This window comes from Ascaphus truei, chromosome 14 (genome assembly GCF_040206685.1).
Source record: "Ascaphus truei isolate aAscTru1 chromosome 14, aAscTru1.hap1, whole genome shotgun sequence".
NCBI lineage: Eukaryota > Metazoa > Chordata > Amphibia > Anura > Ascaphidae > Ascaphus > Ascaphus truei.
Genome location: NC_134496.1, coordinates 24,652,947 through 24,676,925, shown reverse-complemented (window position 1 = coordinate 24,676,925; position 23,979 = coordinate 24,652,947). Strand labels below are relative to the sequence as shown.

The 23,979-nt window shown below is 41.7% G+C and overlaps 1 long non-coding RNA gene across 1 annotated transcript; it reads left to right on the top strand.

Moving 5' to 3' along the window:
• The first annotated feature begins 15,587 nt into the window (after positions 1-15,587).
• Positions 15,588-23,651, top strand: LOC142465387 (uncharacterized). Its single transcript, XR_012787864.1, has 2 exons — positions 15,588-15,799; positions 22,484-23,651. It is a non-coding gene; the product is annotated as an uncharacterized LOC142465387 (long non-coding RNA).
• The last annotated feature ends 328 nt before the right edge of the window (positions 23,652-23,979 follow it).

Below are 23,979 nucleotides of genomic sequence, written 5' to 3'. Positions count from 1 at the left end.
TTTCATGAACAAACAAAAGACAAAAATACCCAATGCTACATCCAATGTGATAAAATACATAGTTAAATACTTCAATGTTAGTATTCTGATGAGTAAGGGTCTTTTAGTTAAACCCTTTGGCCAAAGCGTTATAAGCCTGCCGCCACTTCACGGCACGACCAGTTTGCAGGTCCTAACACTACCTGTGAAAATTCTCATTTACCTCTGCAGTGGAGGGAGAATGGCCTTAGTGGACCTGCCCTGCACAGGTACATGGAAACACCTGCTACGTAAAAAATGGGATGGGGTGATCTTAAACTCAGAGGAGGGGCCATCAACCTCCAAACAACTGATACCAGCTTAAAATCAAATTAATAAACACACAATCCCAGCAAACACTAACCCCAGGACCCACAACATTTCAACTGATATCAGTTGGTTTGAGGTTAGTGGCCCCTCTTCTTTTCTTTAACCCTACGCGTTTCGTCGCGGTGCATGCGACTTCATCAGGGGGTAATTTTACTATGCATGGTGTGCTCTTAAATAGCCTGATGTTTAATTACTTAATTGGCTGCACACTCATGCAACTACCTAAAACAACTGAGTATCTGCTATGGGAAAAAACATGCAATTAGTATATATGCATATATATTGTGACAGAAACCAGGGGATGGTAATAAATTCCGTATATAGGGCTCCCAGGATACTAGACAGTTTCTATCCTGTTTGGCCTGGGAGTGCAGACTTATAATACATACACTCCATCCCACAGTTTGGCAAGCGCTGGAACTGAGGGATGAGAGATCCAGACCAGAGTTTGTCTGCTGCCTGATTTCTGTCACCTGTCATGCTAATTAGGAATCAGGTATGAAAGACTGATTTCCTGTTTGCTCTGGTCTCCCCACAAGAGCCAGGAGGCTGGAAGGCTGCTGAACTACAGAGGGGAGAAGCCTCTTCCCCAAACAGGTTCAATCTTTCTGTTCATTTGTGTAAGACTGCAAAAGTACCGTGTTTTGATGTTGGAAGTGGAAAAGCCACTTCCAACCCTGAGTCAGGGATATCTAAGTTAAGTTATCGCTCAGGTGAGCAGCTTTTGTTTTGATCTGTTTTCTGTTGTATGCACTGTGGCAGTCTCAGTGCCTGGGACTGAATAAACCAGGCATAGCCTGTTTAAAGGAACAGCACGTGACGCCTCATCATTTAACCTACCCTAAAAGACCGTGTTCTAAACAGTCCCGGACAAACGACGGAGCCCCGGAGTAAGCCGTTTGTCACATGTGGTGGAGAATGCGGGCAGAGCACTAGGGGGTCTGCGGGTTAAAGAACTTTGAAAAAAAAAAAAAAAAAAAAGTTTTTTTCATCCTCTGCAAAGAAGATGGAAGACGTGGTGGGTGCGCTGGTACGCAATGTCGCTGCCCAGAAAGACGCGAATGAAACCCAGCAACAGCTGTTAATAGCCCAGCAAGAAACTAATGCAAACCAGCAGCAGACGAATGCAGCCCAGCAACAGCTGCTAATAGCCCAGCAAGAGATTAATGCCAACCAGCAACAGGCGAATGCAAACCAGCAACAGACGAATGAAGCCCTGCAAAACGCGAATGCAAACCAGCAAGAGACAAACCGCTTGCTGAGAGAGGAGCAACAGCGGTTCGCTCAGGGCTTACAGCAGGAACTCGAGATCCTGAGGGGGACTATCAGTAACCTTCCACTGGCAGCGGCAGCCCCAGTTCCGAAAATGACCAGGGCAAGCCACTACCTTCAGAAGATGGGACCCTCGGATGATGTGGAAGCCTATCTTCTCACGTTTGAACGCACGGCACAGAGAGAGGGATGGCCAGAAGCTGAGTGGGCTGGTCTAATCGCACCCTTCCTAAGCGGCGAACCCCAGAAGGCTTACTTTGATCTAGAGCCAGCCGAAGCTAACGTCTATGCAAAATTGAAGTTCGAGATCCTCGCCCGCCTCGGCGTAACCACGGCTGTTCGCGCCCAAAGGTTTCACGCATGGTCCTTCACGATGGATAAAGCCACCCGAAGCCAGATGTATGACCTCATCCACCTCGCCCGGAAGTGGCTACAACCCGAGATCAACTCAGCCAGCCACATCGTGGAACGGTTGGTCATGGACCAGTTCTTGAGGAAACTTCCCTCTGCCTTACGCCGTTGGGTCAGTCGGAGTGACCCCAACAATGCGGATGAGCTTGTGGCCCTCGTAGAAAGGTACAATGCAGCAGAAGAGCACCCGCAACCCACAGTCGTGGAGCAACCCCACTACCCGAGGTTCCAGGACTCTTCCAGAGACGGTAAAAGGGTACCGGGGTTAAGGGGCGCTGAAGAGCGGCGACCACCTTCACGCAGCACCAGCAACAGTGGTTCGCACACTAAGGGCAATAGCCAACATGGGGAGCCGGGAAAAGGCTCTAAGTGGGACACAGACTATGTACCTAAATGTGTAAATTGTCATGAGAGGGGCCACACAGCAAAAATCTGCCCACTAAATGATGAGCCCATGCAATGCAACAGCGTGGAACCTTATTCGCTGTTGTCCCAATGTATGGGCCCTAGCCCAGAGGACCCCTTGAATAACCATCTGTGGGCATTTGTAAAGGTTAATGGTAAGAGGGTTCGGGCACTTCTTGACTCTGGGAGCATGGTCACACTAGTGTCCGAATACCTCTTGCCCATTAAGAAGAAACAGGGAAACAGTTCACAAAGAGTGGCAATTTGTTGTATACATGGGGATAATCATGAATATTCCACTGTTGATGTTTTTTTTGAAACAGAGTTTGGTTCTTTAGATTTCAAGGTGGGTATTGTACCCAAACTGGCACATGATGTGTTAATAGGGACCGACTTTCCCCATTTTCTAAAAATGTGGTCCCCCGCTCAGAATAGCGCCCAGAGTTCAATAGCGGACCATAACGAAGTATTAGAAGAAACAAATCCTTTCCCTTTTTCAGAAATGGAGGTTGACGAGGGCCCAAATAAGAAGGGGGAAAAGGAGGAGTGCTGTAAAATTCCCTTCCCCATCACTACTTTGGTAGGGAATACCCCAAATCAAGATGTTGAGCAGACACTTACCACCCCAGAACCGGATAAGACCCTCGCTGACCTAGAGGTCAGTCCTGGGAGTTTTAAGAAGGCCCAGTGGGAGGACCCCACATTAGCGGTAGCAAGGGGAAATACTGTATACGGGACCAGAATAGTACTCCTGGCCAACCAGATAGGTCACTTGCTTACCCCTACTTCGAGGTAGAGAACGACCTAGTATATCGGGTTGATAAAAGGAAATCAGTTACAACTAAACAATTGTTGGTACCACGGACATTCCGTAACGTAGTATTACACCTCGCACATAGTCATCCATTGGGGGGACACCTTGGGGTGGAAAAGACAAAAGAAAAGGTTCTCCGAAGCTTCTATTGGCCTGGGGTTCTGGCAGAAATTACGAATTATTGTTCCTCATGCCCAGAATGTCAGATCACCGCCCCGTTCAAGGCGTACCGCAGCCCATTGGTACCCCTTCCCATAATAGAGGTACCATTTGACCGGATTGCTATGGATCTAGTAGGACCCCTAATAAAGTCTGCTAGGGGACATCAGCATATATTGGTAATATTAGATTATGCCACCCGATATCCGGAGGCAGTTCCCCTACGTAGCACCTCAGCTAAAAACATAGCAAAAGAGTTAGTAGTTCTGTTTTCCCGGGTCGGGATTCCTAAAGAGATTCTATCTGACCAGGGAACACCATTTATGTCCCAAGTAACGAAAGAGCTATGTAAACTCCTAAAAATCAAGCATCTCAGAACCTCAGTCTATCATCCACAAACAGATGGTTTAGTGGAAAGGTTCAATAAAACCTTAAAGAGCATGTTACGGCGGGCGGTTGATAAAGATGGGAAAAACTGGGATTGTTTGTTACCGTACCTGTTATTTGCCATTAGGGAAGTTCCCCAATCATCCACAGGCTTCTTCCCGTTTGAACTATTGTATGGCCGACACCCAAGGGGCTTACTGGATATAGCCAAAGAGACTTGGGAACACGAGGTTACCCCTTACAGAAGTGTAATAGAGCATGTTGCCCAGATGCAGGACCGCATTGCTGCAGTCCTACCCATAGTGAGGGAACACATGGAGAAAGCTCAAGAAGCACAGAGGAATACATATAATAAGGGTGCTAGGGTCAGAATTTTTTCTCCAGGTGATAGGGTACTAGTTCTGGTTCCCACCGTGGAGAGTAAATTCCTTGCTAAATGGCATGGGCCATATGAGGTCTTGGAAAGAGTGGGAGAAGTAAATTATAAGGTAAGACAGCCAGGTAGGAGGAAACCTGAGCAAATTTACCATATAAACCTACTCAAGCCCTGGAAAGATAGAGAAGTCTTGTTAACCCTAGTACCCCCAGGTCCGTCAGAGAATCAAGAAACTGACCCAGAGGTTAGCATAGCTGAAACCCTGTCTGTTCATCAGAAACGAGAGGTTCAGAATTTAGTGAAAAGAAACAAAGAAATCTTCTCTATACGGCCAGGTAGAACTAGCGTAATTGAACATGACCTAGTCTCTGAACCGGGGGTCCGAGTTAACCTTAAACCGTACCGAATCCCAGAGGCCAAAAGAAAGGCTATAAGTTTAGAGGTTAAAAAAATGCTAAAACTAGGTGTAATTGAGGAATCCCAAAGTGGGTGGAACAGCCCTATAGTCTTAGTCCCAAAGCCAGATGGTACAACAAGGTTTTGTAATGACTACCGGAAACTAAACGCGGTGTCAAAATTTGATACTTATCCTATGCCCAGGGTAGATGAACTTGTAGAGAGACTGGGCAAAGCCCGATATCTCACAACCCTAGACCTAACAAAAGGGTACTGGCAGGTTCCCCTCACAGAAAGGGCAAAAGAAAAGACAGCCTTCTCAACCCCAGACGGCCTCTTTCAGTATAAGGTGTTGCCTTTTGGCTTACATGGAGCTCCCGCCACATTCCAAAGAATGATGGATAAAATTTTAAAACCACATGCTCGGTATGCTGCCGCCTACCTGGATGATGTGGTAATCCATAGTGAAGATTGGCAATCCCACCTTCCAAAGGTCCAAGCTGTGCTTGACGCAGTCCGGTCTGCTGGACTAACTGCTAACCCCGCTAAATGCACTATTGGTCTGGAGGAGGCCAAGTATCTGGGATATTCTATTGGCAGAGGTTTACTCAAACCCCAAACACTCAAAGTGGAGGCGATACAAAATTGGCCAAGGCCAGTTACAAAAAAACAAGTAACCTTTTTGGGGTTAATTGGGTACTATAGAAGGTTTATTCCCAATTTTGAAACTAAGGCAACCCCACTAACTGACCTCACAAAAGCAAGAGGACCGCTAATGGTAAAGTGGTCCCCCGAAACCGAACAGGCCTTTAGAAGCCTGAAAGAAGCTCTCTGTGCCCAACCAGTGTTGGTCACACCTGACTTCTCCAAAGAGTTCGTAGTCCAAACCGACGCATCTGAGGTAGGGCTGGGGGCGGTACTCTCCCAGGAGTCTCAAGGTGAGGAGCACCCCATCCTTTATTTAAGTAGGAAACTAAATCCCCAGGAGAAAAATTACTCCATAGTAGAGAAAGAGTGTCTCGCAATAAAGTGGGCTGTAGAGACGCTCAAATACTACCTGTTGGGGAGAAAATTCCGGTTGGTCACAGATCATGCACCCCTTACCTGGATGTGTCAAAACAGGGAAAAGAATGCTAGAGTGACCAGGTGGTTCCTAAGCCTACAACCCTTTAAATTTTCTGTGGAACACAGGTCAGGGCACAAACATGGCAATGCTGACGGGTTGTCAAGGATGCACTCCCTAATATCCATGGTCGCTCATCCCTCGAGGTCTGAGCTGGGGGGGAGGATATGTGACAGAAACCAGGGGATGGTAATAAATTCCGTATATAGGGCTCCCAGGATACTAGACAGTTTCTATCCTGTTTGGCCTGGGAGTGCAGCCTTATAATACATACACTCCATCCCACAGTTTGGCAAGCGCTGGAACTGAGGGATGAGAGATCCAGACCAGAGTTTGTCTGCTGCCTGATTTCTGTCACCTGTCATGCTAATTAGGAATCAGGTATGAAAGACTGATTTCCTGTTTGCTCTGGTCTCCCCACAAGAGCCAGGAGGCTGGAAGGCTGCTGAACTACAGAGGGGAGAAGCCTCTTCCCCAAACAGGTTCAATCTTTCTGTTCATTTGTGTAAGACTGCAAAAGTACCGTGTTTTGATGTTGGAAGTGGAAAAGCCACTTCCAACCCTGAGTCAGGGATATCTAAGTTAAGTTATCGCTCAGGTGAGCAGCTTTTGTTTTGATCTGTTTTCTGTTGTATGCACTGTGGCAGTCTCAGTGCCTGGGACTGAATAAACCAGGCATAGCCTGTTTAAAGGAACAGCACGTGACGCCTCATCATTTAACCTACCCTAAAAGACCGTGTTCTAAACAGTCCCGGACAAACGACGGAGCCCCGGAGTAAGCCGTTTGTCACAATATATATATACAAATAATGTGGTGGGTGTTTGGGTTAGAGCTTGCTGGGATTGGGGTTTCATGAACCAGCAGAAGATAAGATCCTCATGCAAATTAGTTACAGGACTAACAGCTCATTGTAATTGCTACCACAGTTCAGCAAATAAAAACGTACAAATGGATGGTAACTTGAGAAAGTCACAGTTTTCCCTGTGTATTACTGCACAAGACAAATATCTTTTCCTGGTCAACTATTTATTGTGACAGTATGATTCTGCTAAATACAGTACAGTACACAGGAAAAAAAATACAATTAATATTTGTTGTATCTTGTACTCCTGATACTGATATCATTGCATTACACACATGGCTATAATTTACTATGAGGTTTGTTTGTGTTTCGATAAAGAGGCAAAGTAATTTTTCAGTGTGTACAGTATTATTTTTGTAGAGCAGGGTTTTGTAGAGGCATTCCAACAGTGTTTTTGCTCAATTTCAAGCCGGATGTAATTGTCTTGAGCTATGTTTGGGTAATCCCCTCGACTTTACTGCAATATGATTAGCTGCAATGGATTAGATGTACAGTATTGAATCATTATTTGCACTGCGCCATACAAATGTTTTTTTACATAGGCTATATATTGAATTGTATTTATAGTTCATCCCGACTGTATGTCAAAAAGAAGTGGCAGGGAAAATAACAAGTCAATTTTTCAGTTTGCTATGGAACTATCATAATGAATACAAAGTGACTGGCTAGAAGTCGACATGATACTGTAGGCATTCCGATGAGCTCTGCATCATATCAATATACAGTTACTGCACTCGGTATGTATGATATGCACATTATACATTACAGATACAAAAAGCCAACCACACACGTCACCAATGCTCTTAATGAAAAAGATCCCATATGACATCTGTAATGTTTTGATCATGGAAATAGTAGCGTGCTACAAATGCAGGCTGATGTACAGTACAGTCAAGTACTAGTTAGAATGCAAATCTAAATGTAAAGGCTGGTATTGTAGTTGTGGAATAATCTAGAGGACATAGTGTTCAGTAATGTGCACAGACATGTGGGCTATGCAGTTCCACCACTAAGATTTACTAAGAATGCCCTCTACAAAAAGAGATTCCCACCTATAGCATTACTGGAGTTCTCTATTCGAGGTCACCGACATCTGTTAAGGCAAAACGTTAGGTGGGGACAGAGACACTGTGAAACAATGAAACCACAAACACATTGTGCTATAAACACATACAATTGGTGCTTTACATTTCTAAAACAATGTCATTGTCTTCTCATTTGATTGAGTATGCCTGTATTTATGGTGTTGATATATATATAGATGTAATAAGACTCACTCTCCCCGGCGCCGCGGTTGAACAAGCACAAGTCCACAATGTCAGAGACTGTGCCTGCCAAGATCGTGCTGTGAGAGGTGCATGCTTCTGAATGGGATGCCACACAGGTAATAGCAATGTCATGTCCTGCTGCCATGCGGGAGATTTTGCCTGTCTTCATAGGAATAACATCTTTTGGCTTCTCCGGTTTTCCAGGGTCTATCACTCTCTGTCTATCTCAGGTTATTTCCTATTGTTGCTGCTTGCCTGGCTCATCTGTTATTTGCTCGAATAGTTTCCCCCTTGCTATTTAGACCCTTTTCTCTCTATGGGATTTCCCGTGTATGACCTGTGCCTGTTTGACCTCCCATTGCCTGGCTTTCTGCCTCTTCACTCTGGACCTCTCTTCACTTCTGGACCTCTCTTCACTCCTGAGGAACCAAAGTTATTTGCGAAACGCGTAGTTCCGTGTTGGGACATGGAGCTTTTTGTCCATCAAAGGCCACCGTATCTTCGCAGGCACTCTGTCTGCAGTTCTGCCAACCGGACATGGAAGGAGGAAGCAACTGCACCCGATCACTTGGAGGAGCAATCGGCACCGGAGATGATTATTGATGTACGTTATTGTATACTTTAATCTTTTAATCAATAAAATGTATATTTTATATTCTGTTCCTAATAGCCGCAAAGAGGAGATAAATGCAGATGCCAATTAGTCCTCACACGTTTACGTGATCCCGGTTATAACGCGGTCTCATTCCGTGGACCCCAAGGACTCTGTTATAACGGCGTTCAGCTCTATATAGAAACCTTTGTTAATCAGTATTTCTGACCTGAGGAAGAGAACTCTCGAAAGCTTGTCCTATGACATAAATTATTAGTCCAAATAAAAAAGGTATCACCTAATATTGAAGTACTCATTTATTCTGCACTATCGCAACTGGACTAACACAGCTATTTCCGTTTTATACATACATACATACATATAGGGGTGAGAAAAAGTTGTGAACCCCAATGATAATTATGGAAATTCCATAGTTTTTCCATGATAACCTTCTTGAATCAAAACCAATCTTTTCTTACATATCCAATTGGGTTTATATTAATCAATTCCATGTCTTTTGAAACAAAATGAATGTATAAATTAGACAAACAATTAGTAATTAAGAGTCAGGGTATGTGCAAAAGTACGTGAAACCTGAGTTTTATCAGCTAAATTTAAGGGGATAATTAGAATAAATAATTAGGTAGATCGTCAGGTGTGAGTTTGAGAGGCCCGCCCTATATAAAGATCAGAAAATTTGTGAGTTTTGTCTTTACCATACTGATGTGTTGAAACACATCATGCCACGCAAAAGAAATCTCTGAGGACCTCATACAAGCAGTTATTGATGGTCATCAGCCTAGAAATGGTTGGAAAACAATTTTGAAGGATTTGGAGCTCCACCAAGCCACTGTCAGACAAATAGTCTACAAATGGAGAATGTTCAAGACTAAAGTCATTCTACCCAGGACCAGTCTTCCTTCCAAAATCTCTTCAAGAACAAACTGGCAAATCAACCAGGAAGTCACAAAGAACCCCAGAATAACATCCCATCCAAGGATCTGGGGCCACACTTGCCTTGGCTAATGTGAGTGCTAAACAAGAAAAAACACAAAAGCGCACCAAGATGAGAGATAGATATTGTATTAGCAACAAATAATAAAATTAGTAACTTACATATAAAATTTCTTTAATAATCCCCGATTCTGGTGTCTATCACAGGAGTAGGGCATCACATAGGAAGTATGAAGGGTAATCTCAGTTCTGAGAGATCAGACCCGCGCGCTGGGGCTGTCTCTGTTCACTCTCCTGTCCTCCACGTGTGGTAGCGTGGTGCAGAGTGTAGCACACATGTGCAGGAACCGGGGCCTTCAATAGGTGTCTTTAGGATGCCTGTCCATTTTGATAGCATAGAAACGATCGGAAATAAGCAGGAACGGTACACTTGAGTGTGTACTGGTGGTGGGTAGTAAAACCGCCAGCCACAACAGTCGCTTCGTTTAAGAAAGTAAACTTCTTCAGGCGAGGCTCATGACTCAACTATCAGAAAAAGATTGAACAAGAATGGTGTTCATGGAAGGATAGCCAGGAGGAAACCACTGCTCTCTAAAAAGAACATTGTTGTCCATCTGAAGATCGCCAAAAAGCTCATAAATGATCCACAAGACTTCTGGAACAATGTTATCTGGACAGATAAGTCAAAGGTAGAACTTTTTGGCCTGAATGAGAAACATTATGTTTGGTGAAACGCAAATACTTGGTTCAAACAGAAGAACCTCATCCAAACCGCCAAGCATGGTGGTGGGAGTGTGATGGTTTGGGCATGTTTTGCTGCCTCAGGACCTAGACGGCTTTCCATCATTGACACAACCATGAATTCTGCATTGTATCAGAAGATTCTAGAGGAGAATGTTAGGCCATCTTCCGTGAGCGGAAGCTGAAGCGAAAGTGGATCATGCAGCACGATAATGGTCCTTAGCATGCAGTACAAGCAGATCTACAAAAGAATGGCTGCAGAAGAAGCCATACCGCATTTTAGAATGTCTTAGTCAAAGTTCGGATCTAAACCAAATAAAAATGTTGTGGCAGGACATGAAGTGAGCTGTCCATGCAAGGAAACCCTTAAATGTCACTGAGTTGAAGCAGTTCTGTAAGGAGGAATGGGCCAAAATTCTCAAAAACTCGATGTGAGAGACTGACCAGCAGTTACAGGAAATGCTTAGTTGAAGTCATTGCTGCTTAAGGGGGCTCCACCAGGTACTGAATGTAAAGGTTCACTTACTTTCTCACACGCGGATATTGAAGGTTGAATCATTTCTGGATAAATACATGTTGAAAAAGTATCATGTTTTTGTGTGATTTGTTTGATTGGGTTATCTTTTATCTATTATTAGGACTTAGATTAAGATCTAATAACGTTTTAGGTTTGAAATATGTGAACATCCTAAGGGGTTCACAAACGTTTTCTCAACACTGTATATGTCCATGTTGTACTTCTCTTTTTATTAGTGCTACGAATCTGTCTAGTTTTGAACATTAATTAAAGAATGTATATTTTTTGGTGCCTTGTTTCAGGTTACTTCACACTGCAGTTATTAAAGACATTCATTTTAATGTGTATTAAAAGAACATGTTTGCCTCTAACGCATTGTCCTAACGACATGGTTTGGAAAAACACTACATTTCATAAACTACGCCAGAAAGAATTCTGATGTCGTCTGAAGGAAAATGAGATTGAAAAACTAAAGGTCAAAATAAATTAAATTAGCATTGTTACAAAACTGCATTAAACATCACTTTTTTATTATTATTTAGAAATGGCAGGGCGTTCTTTAACAGAAGATAAATATTACCTACTGCACCTATATCGTAACTACACATGTGTTTACCTGAGTAAGCTGATTTTACTCTAATTGCGTAGAACAGGGGGGCTCAACTCCAGTCCTCAAGCCCCCCCCCCCCCCAACAGGTCAGGTTTTCAGGATATCCGTGCTTTAGCACAGGTAGCTCAATCAATCCCTGCTTTAGCACAGGTACAGCAGCGGCAGCTCTTATTCGAGCAAATGCCGCTGGCTGTATGAGGCTGGGAAGCGGGTAGCCGCGGCGCGTGGCGGCGCACTGTGACGTCACAGTCACATGCGCGCCCGGCTTCCCCGTCTTCCCCGGATTCCCCAGGCTTCCCCGACACCCCTGGACATCAAATTAAGGTAAGCGGGGGTTCGGGGAAGCAGAGGGGCAGAGCAGAAGGGGTACAGGAGTCCGGAAGGGTGTGCAAATTGCGCGCGATGAGGAGGGGGGGTGAGTGGGGGAACGCGGCGGCGCGCGTGCATTACTGGCGGCAGCTGGGGCAGATCCCGGCATGCCGCCGGTATTTGTTGCAATAAGATATGTCGGTACTGTAGCTCAATGAGTCCCTGCTTCAGCACAGGTAGCTCAATCAATCCCTGCTTTAGCACAGGTAGCTCAATGAGTCCCTGCTTCAGCACAGGTAGCTCAATCAATCCCTGCTTTAGCACAGGTGGCTCAATGAGTCCCTGCTTCAGCACAGTTGGCTCGATCAGTCCCTGCTACAGCACAGGTGGCTCAATCAGTCCCTGCTTCAGCACAGGTGACTCAATCAGAGGCTCAGTGTGACTGAGCCTCTGAGCCACGTGCTGAAGCTGGGATATCCTGAAAATCTAACCTGTTAGGAGGGAGGGCATGTGAGAGGGGCGGTGGAGGGGGGGAGGAGAGGGCTTGAGGACTACAGTGGAGCACCCCTGGCTTACTCTATCAAGTTCCATGTCATTTGTTCGGATGTGACATGCAATGTGTAGGGATGGTTCCATTTCATATTTGAGATAAATTCACTAAGCATGTATCGTGTATATATCCCAAAATGCACTGACATACAGTATGCATGGATTGCATTGTCATTAACATACCAGGGCTAGTTAAGAAGTACAATTTAAAAGCATCTATGCAAGACATGCAGAATAGGATTTTTTTACATTGTCTTCGTTTGTAAAAATAGAAGATTAATTATATTTAAATATTGAAATAGTTACAGCACAGTAGTTAAATATTAATAACTGCCTTTTCTCAATTACTTGGGAGTAATTTTCATTAGAAAAATGGGAAATGAGGCAATTAGCAAGGTGGAAATCAATTTTGATCTATGTGTGCCAGTTTAATTTGACTGATATATACAACTGTGTGATCCATTTCACTGGCAGCAGAACGATTATGGGTGAGAAACATTTTGTGTCACATCACTGTAGCAACAAATGTGTTCACAGTCACATGAAATCATGGCCAAAAAAAGTGTTTACACAACACTAAATTGCACTGCGTATGGCACAAGCAAAACCTGTAACATCATCTAACAATGAAGGTAGAATTCAGTTGAGAAAAGTTATTAGTGAGCTGTGATATGGGTACTTCCAAATTGTCGGAAGCGCTCATTAAAACGCAATCCCCATTGGCCGAAAACAGCCAAAATGGCCACTTTGGACAATATAGAATTACCCACTATTTACGGGACGTTACCTAAATAGGTAACATCCGTTAGTTTCCTTGGGTGTAACGGGTATCCACAAAGCTAGAAACCAGTTGTTGGTTATGTCATTAGCACAGGCAACGCCATGTAAAGTTAGCAGCGCGTTAGCTTCGGATAACATGGCTGTCACGGGAGGCCAGGACTTTTAACACATTTATATTTTTGGGATCATTCACTAGGCAAAACAAGATGGTGGAATAAAATAAGGTTTATTCGGGTCAACCCGCGTCCACACAATGAAATACAAAATACAGGCGGGATATTCACACTTTCTGGGATATGGGGGAAGTCCCATCCCTAATCCCAACCCCAGGCCTACTTACTGTGAAGCAGAAGGGAATGGACTAAACACAAGCACTTCCCTAACTCAGAGCTGGTTGACTATTAAATGGTGACTACTCCGGTGCCAAAAGCAGCTTTAATTCAGGGCCACACTCTTACTCATCGATAATACTATGCTATTCAACATCCCAATGGATTGCTGTAGTAGTGGTCATTTGGCAGTGCGACCACCACTAATTCTAATTATGTTATCACATATTTCTAGTGTCTGTAGCAGCTTTCATTCTTGAATGACTATAATTGCTGTCCTTTTCCTGATCATTGCATTATTTATAAAGCGCAGACCGTAAAATGATGATGCTGATTATGAATTATGATGATATTAATGAAGAGCAGTAAGAAAGTAGGGATGCAGCGGATTTCATAATGGAAATATCATTATTACTATTGCCATTAACTTGTGTCCTCAAATTGAAAATGTACTTCTATAATTGAGACATTTTTCATGACAGTTCCTTGTATGGTTAACCTTAGCAATAGCAACATGAAATCTGCTAAAACAAATTCATGCTACTGTAGTACTACCAATTGACTTAAGCATTTATTTACTTTGTTTTGCCATATACTTATATCATTTTCATATTGGTTATCAGAATTGTCAACCTTAATTAAATTAGTATTTGATGGTAGTGGCATGACCCAACACAGTACATACTGTAATTGTGTATATATTACAGATAACATTCCAATAGACACTGTTTATAGTATAGCTTTTGCTTGCTTCATTCATTGTAACATCGCCGGAAGAAGAGATCAGTGTATCTCGAAAGCTCGCACAAATAAAAGCATTTCGTTAGCCACAGAACGGTATCATCTATTTATTTTTTGATTATTATATATATGTATATATATATATATATATATATATATATATATATATACTGTAAAAAAATATATATACCTGTATATACTGTAAAAATATATATATACACTGTAAATAGCGGAAACAGCTGTGTTAGTCCAGTTGCGAGAGTGCAGAATAAATGAGTACATCAGTATTAGGTGATACGGTTTTTATTTGAACAAAATCGTGCAACTACACACATTGCAAACTCTGCAAACATATCTGCCAAGATCCCACAGCCAGCCACAACCATGGTACATTCAATGGTAAAGGATCATACTGCTGCACATCCTGGAATGTAGTACAGTATATATGATTGAAGGTAACAAATGTGACCAAGAATGCTAAATTGGTGAAACCAACCAAAAACTTCAAGGCCGAATGAATATGCACAGGCACTCTATACAACAGGGGTGCTCAAAGTTTTGGAGCTGTGCCCCCCCTGTACGACAGCTCCAGCGCTCGCATCCCCCCTTCTCTGTGACGCGGCGTCAAATCACGCTGCAGGTCACGTGACGTCACGTGACCCCGCAGCCTCATTTCACCTACATTACCATGGCGACGCGTACGTCACATGACCCTGCAGCGTCATTTGACAGTTGAGGTTGCAGAGGCCTCGCACGGAGCCACATCCAGTTGCAAGACACTTTTCTACCTGTCCCGAAGGGGGCATCACAAATTTCTCGTTTATAGGAATTGAACATATTTCAGTACAACCGCAGGGCGATGATAGAGATGATAGAGATGTACTGGATCTACACCTTGAATACCCTACATTCCCATGGTATAAATATTGAATGGGAATTAAAACACTTTCTTACTGACTAATATATCTTTTGAAGATTTGAGGGTAGATTCACGTACATCCCTAATTCTCTATTGTGATATATAGGTGTTTGCATAGGTTATAATATATGTATATTTGATGCATATTAATCTATGTTTATATACATGTTCTATATACTGTTTAGGCTTTCTTATAGAATTTGATATTATATATGTTTATATATACACATATAGGCTAATTAACAATATATTTATGGTTTGCTTTTCCTTATTATATATGGATATTATTCATTTCCACACGTGTTTTTTTTCATTATTATTTTTTATTTTCTTATGTTGTTTAGAATACTCTTTTGTTATATTACATGGTATATGCTTATAGCGTTATATGTTTTATTTTCTTATTTTCAGTACATAATATTCAAATATGTTATACTTACATCATATTCTTCTTCTTTATATTTATATAAATATATCATTTTTTATATTTAGTCATAGTGGTTAATACTTGATACATATTGTCTAGTTTATTTGTTTTTTAATTATGGTGTTTCACTATGTTTCTATTTAGGGACTAGTGGTCACATTATTCCCCTTACTGTATGTTTAGGTAAGGTTTGTCTGTCACTTTTATACTTGTAGCTTTGTTAGTTATGTTTTTATCCACCACAGATCTTCATTTGCCCTCCTCTTATGTTTTGATTAGATTCAGCTTGCACCTCTATCCTAAAGAGGTGTAAATCAAAAGGTATTGGCTGATTTATTGTCCGATTAAAGAAAGGAGAAGGAATACGATCACCAGGTGTATGGTTGATTACTCTTTGACAAAGCACCCCGTTGGGTATGAAACGCGTCAGAGCTGCCTTAGCCATGTGTCTATCCGTGTTTGACCAACAAAACTCGTTTTTCATTGATTGCTGTTTGTCGTCTTCACCGGTGAGCAGTGCATCGCCTTAATTTCTTCACCAAAGATGAATAATTAGGCTGGCATTTTATTTCAATTTGTTGTCTATGTTATGCATTAAACGGGCTCAATATATTGATTCAACATAATGTACATAATGGAAATGTTACTTATAAAAATGAAACATTATATACGTGTAATTTTGTGGTGCCAGTTTGTACTAGTGCTTTGCTTGATTTAAAAAATAGTCCTTTGGGAACTGAAATTGCAATTAAATCTGAGTCCGCAAAGGGTGTAATTATTTAGTATAATGGAGCATATTTTGAAACATTGTTTATGACAGGGGTAGCCAACACCAGCCCTTAATGGCCACCAACAGGCCAGGTATTAGGTGTATCCCTGCTTCAGCACAGGTGGCTTAGTCATTCTGACTGAGCCATTGATTGAGCCACCTGTGCTGAAGGAGGATTTCCTCAAAACCTGACCTGTTGGTGGCTCTTGAGGTCTGGAGTTGGCCAGCCCTGATTTAGGAGATATACATGGCTTGTCTGCTCATTTGTTACAGGATCTGTACCACATTTATACTTTGAGATTGCCATGAAATAAAAGGAAATCATTATTTTGATATAGTATAATACCCAGAGGCTGTAATTTGATGAATTTCTAACCATTCATACTATATCAATTCTAGAGCAAATTGACTGACAATCACTTATTCATTTTATGATTGTATAGCATATTACAGTCGGGAAAACAGATATAAATAATTAAACTACACCCTGTACAAAAGATCTTTTGGCTGATCTTTCCAAAACTCGGAATGATGATGTCGGGTTGTTCTCTGGATTAGGTGAGAGGTGTAGATGCTTTATTGGTCTTGGGGAAAATGACATAATTTGTAAATAGTGAGAAAGTGCAATTGGTTTACACACAGTAAGTGCTCTCCATGTATCTCATAAAGGAGATTTGAAATATTCACAAATCTCTAAATCAGATGGGCAGCAAAGTTCAATAAGGGAACAATGCACCATTTGGAGGCAATAAAAAATATACATTAAGATGCACTGTTTTATTCCATAACTTGATGCAGAATGTAATATGGATTTGAGTTAATTTGTACTAGTGACATGTGTAAAGTGAAAATGTGTATTTTGGTTTCTTGCTTTGGATGCTGATGTCTTGAGCAAAGATGTTAATGCCATATCAGTCCTGATAGATTTAAATGCCACAGTGAGAATGGGAAAAATTCCCTAGTTACAGCAACAAACTCAATTTATTATACTATTGTGCTGAACAGATCCTCCTCTAATTACTCTATGGGGCCTATTCTATAAGGCTTCATTTAAAAAATCGCTGGGCCGGTTACACCGCCAGTTTTGTGAGCGTTGCTATCACGGTATTCAGAAAGCCTCGATGACCTGTGATGGCAAAATTCCCAAAACGGGCGAGTAACCGGCGACGTGGTGATTGCCTCTCTCTAAAGGGCTCAACCGGCGACCTGCAGCGATCTGGCCGGCGCATATTTCGCCAGGGATTGCAAGATTTTAATATAAATGTTACTACTAGTGTAGATGAGCAGGGGGTCTCCAGAGCAGAATTGAGTTGATTTCAGGTCTGGGGACCCCCCGCTTCCCATGATACAAGCCCTGTTATGGGTGCCGGTATCTCCTATGCATTTAAATGTCCAAAATAGCCAAATTAATAAAAATTATGTTCTAACAAAACAATACAATTAAATAAACACCTATCCAAGCAAACTATTCAAGAAATAAAACCACTAGCCAACCAATCAATGAAATAAATAAAAGCACTAGCCAACAAAACAATTAATTAATTAAAAACGCTAACCAATCCTAAAATGTACTAAAAACAAGCCATCCAAATTCCAAACGCTGGCCCGGATATATCAAACTCCGTTAGTATCACACCTGGTAAAATAAAATAAAATAAGGGATCTTATTAACGCAATTTTAAGATGGGATCAATAATATTGTGTTAAAAATTTACCCATTTGATATTTGGTTCAAAATCGCAATGCAGGAATTAACGTGACCATAATTACGTGTTAATTACCGCAACGCGATCACAGTAACAGTATTTCTATCATATGCTTCTGTAATAACTGGTATTACAGAGCCTATGATCAAAATAACATTAAGCCATTTGATGCCTGTAGTTACCAAGGTATACCACAGGCACCAAAGGGGTTAAAACATACAATAAAATACACTGCCTAATCCCATTGGCAACCATGCAATGCTTTAGTAACCACTAAGGTAACCAGGGGGTAAACCCCTCCCTCCACCGCCCTGGGAGGCCTAATCACCCTCCCCAGGCAACTACCCCCATATCACCCATCCCCCTGCCTCAACCCCAAGCCCACCCAACAAACCTACCCCCCCTCTAGAGTAATGGCCAATAGCTCTTTCAGCAAAATTAGCCAACCATTCTAAAAGGAGTCAAAGACATTTTATTTTCAAATGTGTATTTTCCAGTCTGAAAAGAAGTTATGATAGTCAATAGAATTGGAACAAAACAGATTCATTCACTTCTAGACTTTATTTTTTTTACAGTATCAGAATATCTCCTTTATACACTTAGATTACCAGTCCTTACGGCTCGGTTGAGACAGGAACTTTGTGTGTGTATAAGCTTCCTTAATTTAAATCTTGCAGACTCGTTTACTCCAAAATCTTATATAGACAAAGGTGCCATACACACTTTTTCACTTGCCCTTAATGAAGTCTCATTTGTACCAGCTTCCAAGTCAAGAGAACAAGGTTGGTTTCCATAGCAATCAAACCCCCCCCTCTTTTCTTTAAAGCACTATTTTGCATGCTAGGATTTCAGACCCCGTCCTGATAAGAGGAATAAAAAAAAACGACAGTATGTCTGGACCCCAACCTCCTTGAATTTTCTTTACATTATTCCTAATGGCAGTAGTCAGAGTGTGAAGCCATTCAGGGTTCTATAGACTCCAGATAGCCATTCTGGAAATAGAAAAGAAAGAACGATTAAGTACTTCACAGGATTAGCATAGGGAAAATACATGTTTTTAAATCAGAACCAAATGGAAATGAGCCTGGATGTGGCGCTGAAGGTTAATTTACTTCTACAGCTATTTGGGTAATGTGTCCAGTATGAGAACAACAATGATTGGTTGTGAGAAACAGGAGTGTGCAAGCGAGGCTAAGTTGGACAAGCTGTTTTCTTTGGTGACTTGCCCAATTTCCAAGCTGACTGGTTAATTTATTTCCATGTACCTTTACTGCTGTGTGTGTAGCAATGGATGGTTTAAAATTGCAGGCTTTCCAGACTTGTTTGTTTATATACTACAAATTATACACCCTTTTACGCAAGACATTATCCCATTTTTTGTTCAAGAAGATGCCAAAGAGTTGGACTCCATATTCAAAGGTGCAATACATAGATGTGTGCAGGGGTGCTGGCAGCACAAAGACACAGCTGCAACTGCAAGTCTACATTGGGACATACTGTATTCATATTTTACAAAAGCTAAAAGGATCAACATGAGACCATATCATGTATTTAATAATATTCGAATTGTATTAACCTCTGCTGAAATCCGTGCACAGTAATTCATATTTTAGTCAGTGTAATAATAATAATAAAAAAAAAAATATATATATATATATATATATATATAATAATCAACAGCACGTGACCTTGTTCCCAAATATATCTCGAACGTTCCCACCGTAACATACCGGAGGGGAAAAGAGACATAAGAAATGTTCACTAAAGTTTGCAAAACCAGGCAAAATGTTCCCTTTGTTTTTCCACACAAAGACGTCACTAAAATCAGCAAACTTCGCCCCCCCCCAAAATCCACTAAGCTTTAAAAGTCAATATGCAGGTCAGATGACCCTTTATATGCTGACACTTTTGTAATATTATGGCGAAAAGTGGCACATTGTGAGCACTGTCACAAAGTTATTTTTTTTAGAAACATTTGTAAAAATGTTGTGAACTACATTTGGAGACATGCACATATTTCTAAAGGGGACAATGGAGCCTGTGTGTTTGTATACTATATATATATATATATATCATCATCATCATCTTCAGCCCATATCAACCCACTGCTGGATAAAATCTTCCACAAAGATCTCCCAGGTACTGTGGTTGCAGCCTCTCTTCTCAACATTGCTCCAAAAAAATGTTCTTATAATCTCTCTTGGAATCCAGTCGATTACCATCTTTGTCCAATCATAGTAATTTGTTCCCACGTTGTGTCCGGCCCACTACCATTTTAATTTATTCACCCTTGTGATGATGTCACAGACTTGTGTTTGGTTTGGAACCCATTTATTCTTTTTCCTGTCTCTTTGGGTAATACCCAGCATGCAACTCTCCATACTTCTTTGTGTTGTCTGAAGCTTCTGAATTATCTTTACATTTGGGGTCCAAATTTCAAATCGATACGTGAGCACGGGCAGGATACACAAGTCAAAAACTTTCTTCTTAAGGCACAGTGTAAGGTTCCTTTATAATATCGTCTTGTTTCTTCCAAATGATTTGATTCCTTTTGGTTCCCAGTCTTATGTCTTGAACAATTCTTCAAGTGTTGTAGTGAAAATCTTTGGTTGAAAACTATATGTGAGCAGGGGCAGGATACACGGCAGGACACACCTAAACCATTCCTCTTGAGGCACAGTGGAAGGTTCCCTTGAAATATTGTCTTGTTTCTTCCATCCCATCTTCATTCTCCTACTGATTTCATGCAAAAGGTTCCCATCCATTGTTATTTGCCAGCCAAGGAAGACATAGGGGCCTATGCACTAATGTTCATAAGCCACTTATCGAGCACTTATCGCCCAAAATGCCTACTACGATTCTGTAAGCATCGATAAGTGGGCGAAAAAATAACGATTTGCCAAAAATGTCAGCGTTCAAGAAAGAAACTTATCGGCAGGTTCTGAAACTCGTGCAATTCTAGTAGCCACGGTTAGGTTATCAAGGCCTATCATGGCTCTATAATGTTGAGTTTCTCAAAAAATCATCATGCCAGGAAAATTTGGCGTGAAGGTGTTGAGAACCTGCCGATAAGCGACGAGACGGGACTTAGAAAAAAAAATGCTTTTTTTCTGCATCGGAGTGATGCCGGGAGTCTCCGGAGCTGATACCCTTAATATCAGCACCGGAGACCCCCGGCATGAATTACATGCAATAAAAATGCATTTACTGTCAACTTCATTACCTTAGCGGCTAACAGCTAAGGCAAAGAAGGGGTTAACCCATCCTGCTACTCGCCAAGGGCCAAACAACCCCTTCACCCACCCCCGCTACCCACAATAAACACTAATTCCCATCTCCTCTACCCCCACATGATTTATACCAGAGGTCGCGAGTGTCCGGTGGTCCTCAGGTGGTCCCTGCAGGTGTCTGTGGGTCCTTTGGTGGTCCCCACGGGTTAACCCTGTGGATGTCCGGGGGTCCTCGGGTGGTCCTCAGGTGGTGTCTGGGGACCCTCGGGTTGTTCCCACGGGTATATGGGAGCCCTTGGGTGATTACCACTGGTGTCTGGGGTCCTTGGGTGGTCACCACAGGTGTCCAGGGGTCCTCGGGTGGTCCCCGTGGGTCCCCACTGGCCTGCGGTACTAATCCAGTTTCAAAAAAAAATTTTGGGCATACATTACATAAAATACACCTCCCCCCAACACATACTGTAATGAGCACAATAACTATTATCCAGATATGGATAATAGCCCATTTGCCCATTATTAAATAAAACATTAGTCAGCCAGCAGGAAAAAAGTAAATAAACCTTTCTACTTACCCCTGCCATCATGAAGGGCTTTCTCGTCAGCATACTGCAGGGCCATGTCCTCCGTTGCCAGAAAGAATAAAATAAATAATACAATCTTATGGCCCCTAACCCCTTAATTACCTTAGCGGTTAATAACCGCTATAGTAATTAAGGGGTTAACACTCCCTCCCCCGCTATCCACCCTGGAGGCCTAACCACCCACCCAGGCCAACTATACCCACCCTGTACCCATTGATTGGCATAGTGGTACATCATATCCATAAAATATGGGCATGATAAGCCACTATAGCACTCAATGGTCACCCTAATAAAAAAGCCTCAAGGCCAAAAATACACAATATTAAAACATGTACACAAGCACCTAAACACAACAATTCAAGAAATAAAATCATTAGCCAATCAATTACATAAATACAAGCACTAGATAACCAATTAATTAAATCATTTAAAGCACTAACCAACAAATCAATTCATTAATTAAACCACTAGGCAACACATCAATTAAAACCAGTAGCCAACAAAGGAAATCATTAAATAAAAACAATTGGAAAATAACATTAAAAGAAGCATTCAAAATTACAAACGATTGAAGCCAAACAATAAACAGAAAAATACAAAACAACAATCAATAGAAAAAAAGCATTTGCCAAAAAAATGCATTGGCTATCACTGTATTTATCTGTACCCTAACGGACACAGATTAATACATTAGCAGTCAATGGGCAATAAAAAACATGAAAATACAATAAAAAAACTGTAAATATACAATTACATACATTCAATATGTTTCTTACCTTTAGAATCGTTGGCCCTCCAAATCCCAGTGAATCTGCAATCTCTCGTACCACGACGTCATCAAAGTCAATCTGATGCCCTCCACCTTGAAGATCCGGAACAGGTAACAAAATTATTCTTTCTTCCGCAGGGACCACGCGAGGACACCCAGAGACCCGCAGGAAAACCTGGAGGCCCGCAGAGACCCGGCAGGATCATTTGGAAGCCCACGGATATTCATGGGGTTCACCCGGGGACCCACGCCAGCCTCTGGTATCAATCCTGTGTATCAAAAAATTAATTATTGTTTTATGTGGGGGCACAGGGGGTGAGTAAGTTGTGTATTGGTGGTTAGTACATATTGTCATTTGTATTGTTTTAGTACATATTATAATGTTTATTGGGGGCTGAGAGGGTGAATGAAGGGCCAAGTACCCTCTTCACTCACCCCTTCTACAGCCAATAAAGCTGCTGTTGTTCCTCAATCCCTCCATTGCCTTAGCGGCTATCCGCTAAGGTAATGAAGCTGCTTTAATGTAATTTTTATTATTAGTGTTCAGGTCTCCTGAGATGGACCGTATATATTTCAGCCTCGCGGATCCCCTGCTTGTAAAAATATATGCACCTGGATTGATAACTGGTTGAAGGATAGACAACAGAGGGTTGTCATAAATTGAACTTTTTCAGGTTGGGCTAAAGTCATGAGTGGAGTACCTCAGGGATCGGTACTGGAACCCCAGATTTTTAACTTGTTTATTAATGACCCTGAGGTTGGTATCGAGAGCAAAGTCTCCATCTTTGCTGATGACACTAAATTGTGTAAGGTAGTAGAATCAGAGCAGGATGTAATTTCTCCCCAGAAGAACTTGGAGAGACTGGAAACTTGGGCAGGTAAATGGCAGATGAGGTTTAATACAGATAAATGTAAGTTTATGCACTTGGGAAGCAAGAATAAATAAGTGACTTACAAATTAAATGGGGATAAATTAGGGGAATCCTTGATGGAGAAGGATTTAGGAGTGCTGGTAGACAGCAGGCTTAGCAATAGTGCCCAAAATCATGCAGTAGCTGCAAAGGCCAACAAGATCTTATCATGCATTAAACGGGCAATGGATGGAAGGGAAGTAAACATAATTATGCCCCTTTATAAAGCATTAGTAAGACCACAACTTGAATATGGAGTGCAATTTTGGGCACCACTCCTTAGAAAAGACATTATGGAACTAGAGAGAGTGCAGAGAAGAGCCACAAAATGAATAAAGGGGTTGGACAATCTAACTTATGAGGAGAGGCTAGGTAAATTAGTTTTATTTACATTGGTAAAGAGGCGTCTAAGAGGAGATATTAACTATATACAAATATATTCGGAGACAGGAGAAGGATGTTTCAAAAGAACTATTCCTCCCAAGGGCAGTACAAAGGACTCAGGGGCATCCCTTTAGGTTGGAATAAAGGTGATTTCACCAGCAACAAATGAAAGGGTTCTTTACAGTAAGGGCAGTTAAAATGTGGAATTCATTACCCATGGAGACTGTGATGGCAGATACAATAGATTTGTTCAAAAAAAGTTGGACATCTTTTTAGAAAGGGAAGGTATACAGGGATATACCAAATAAGTAAACATGAGAAGGATGTTGATCCAGGGAG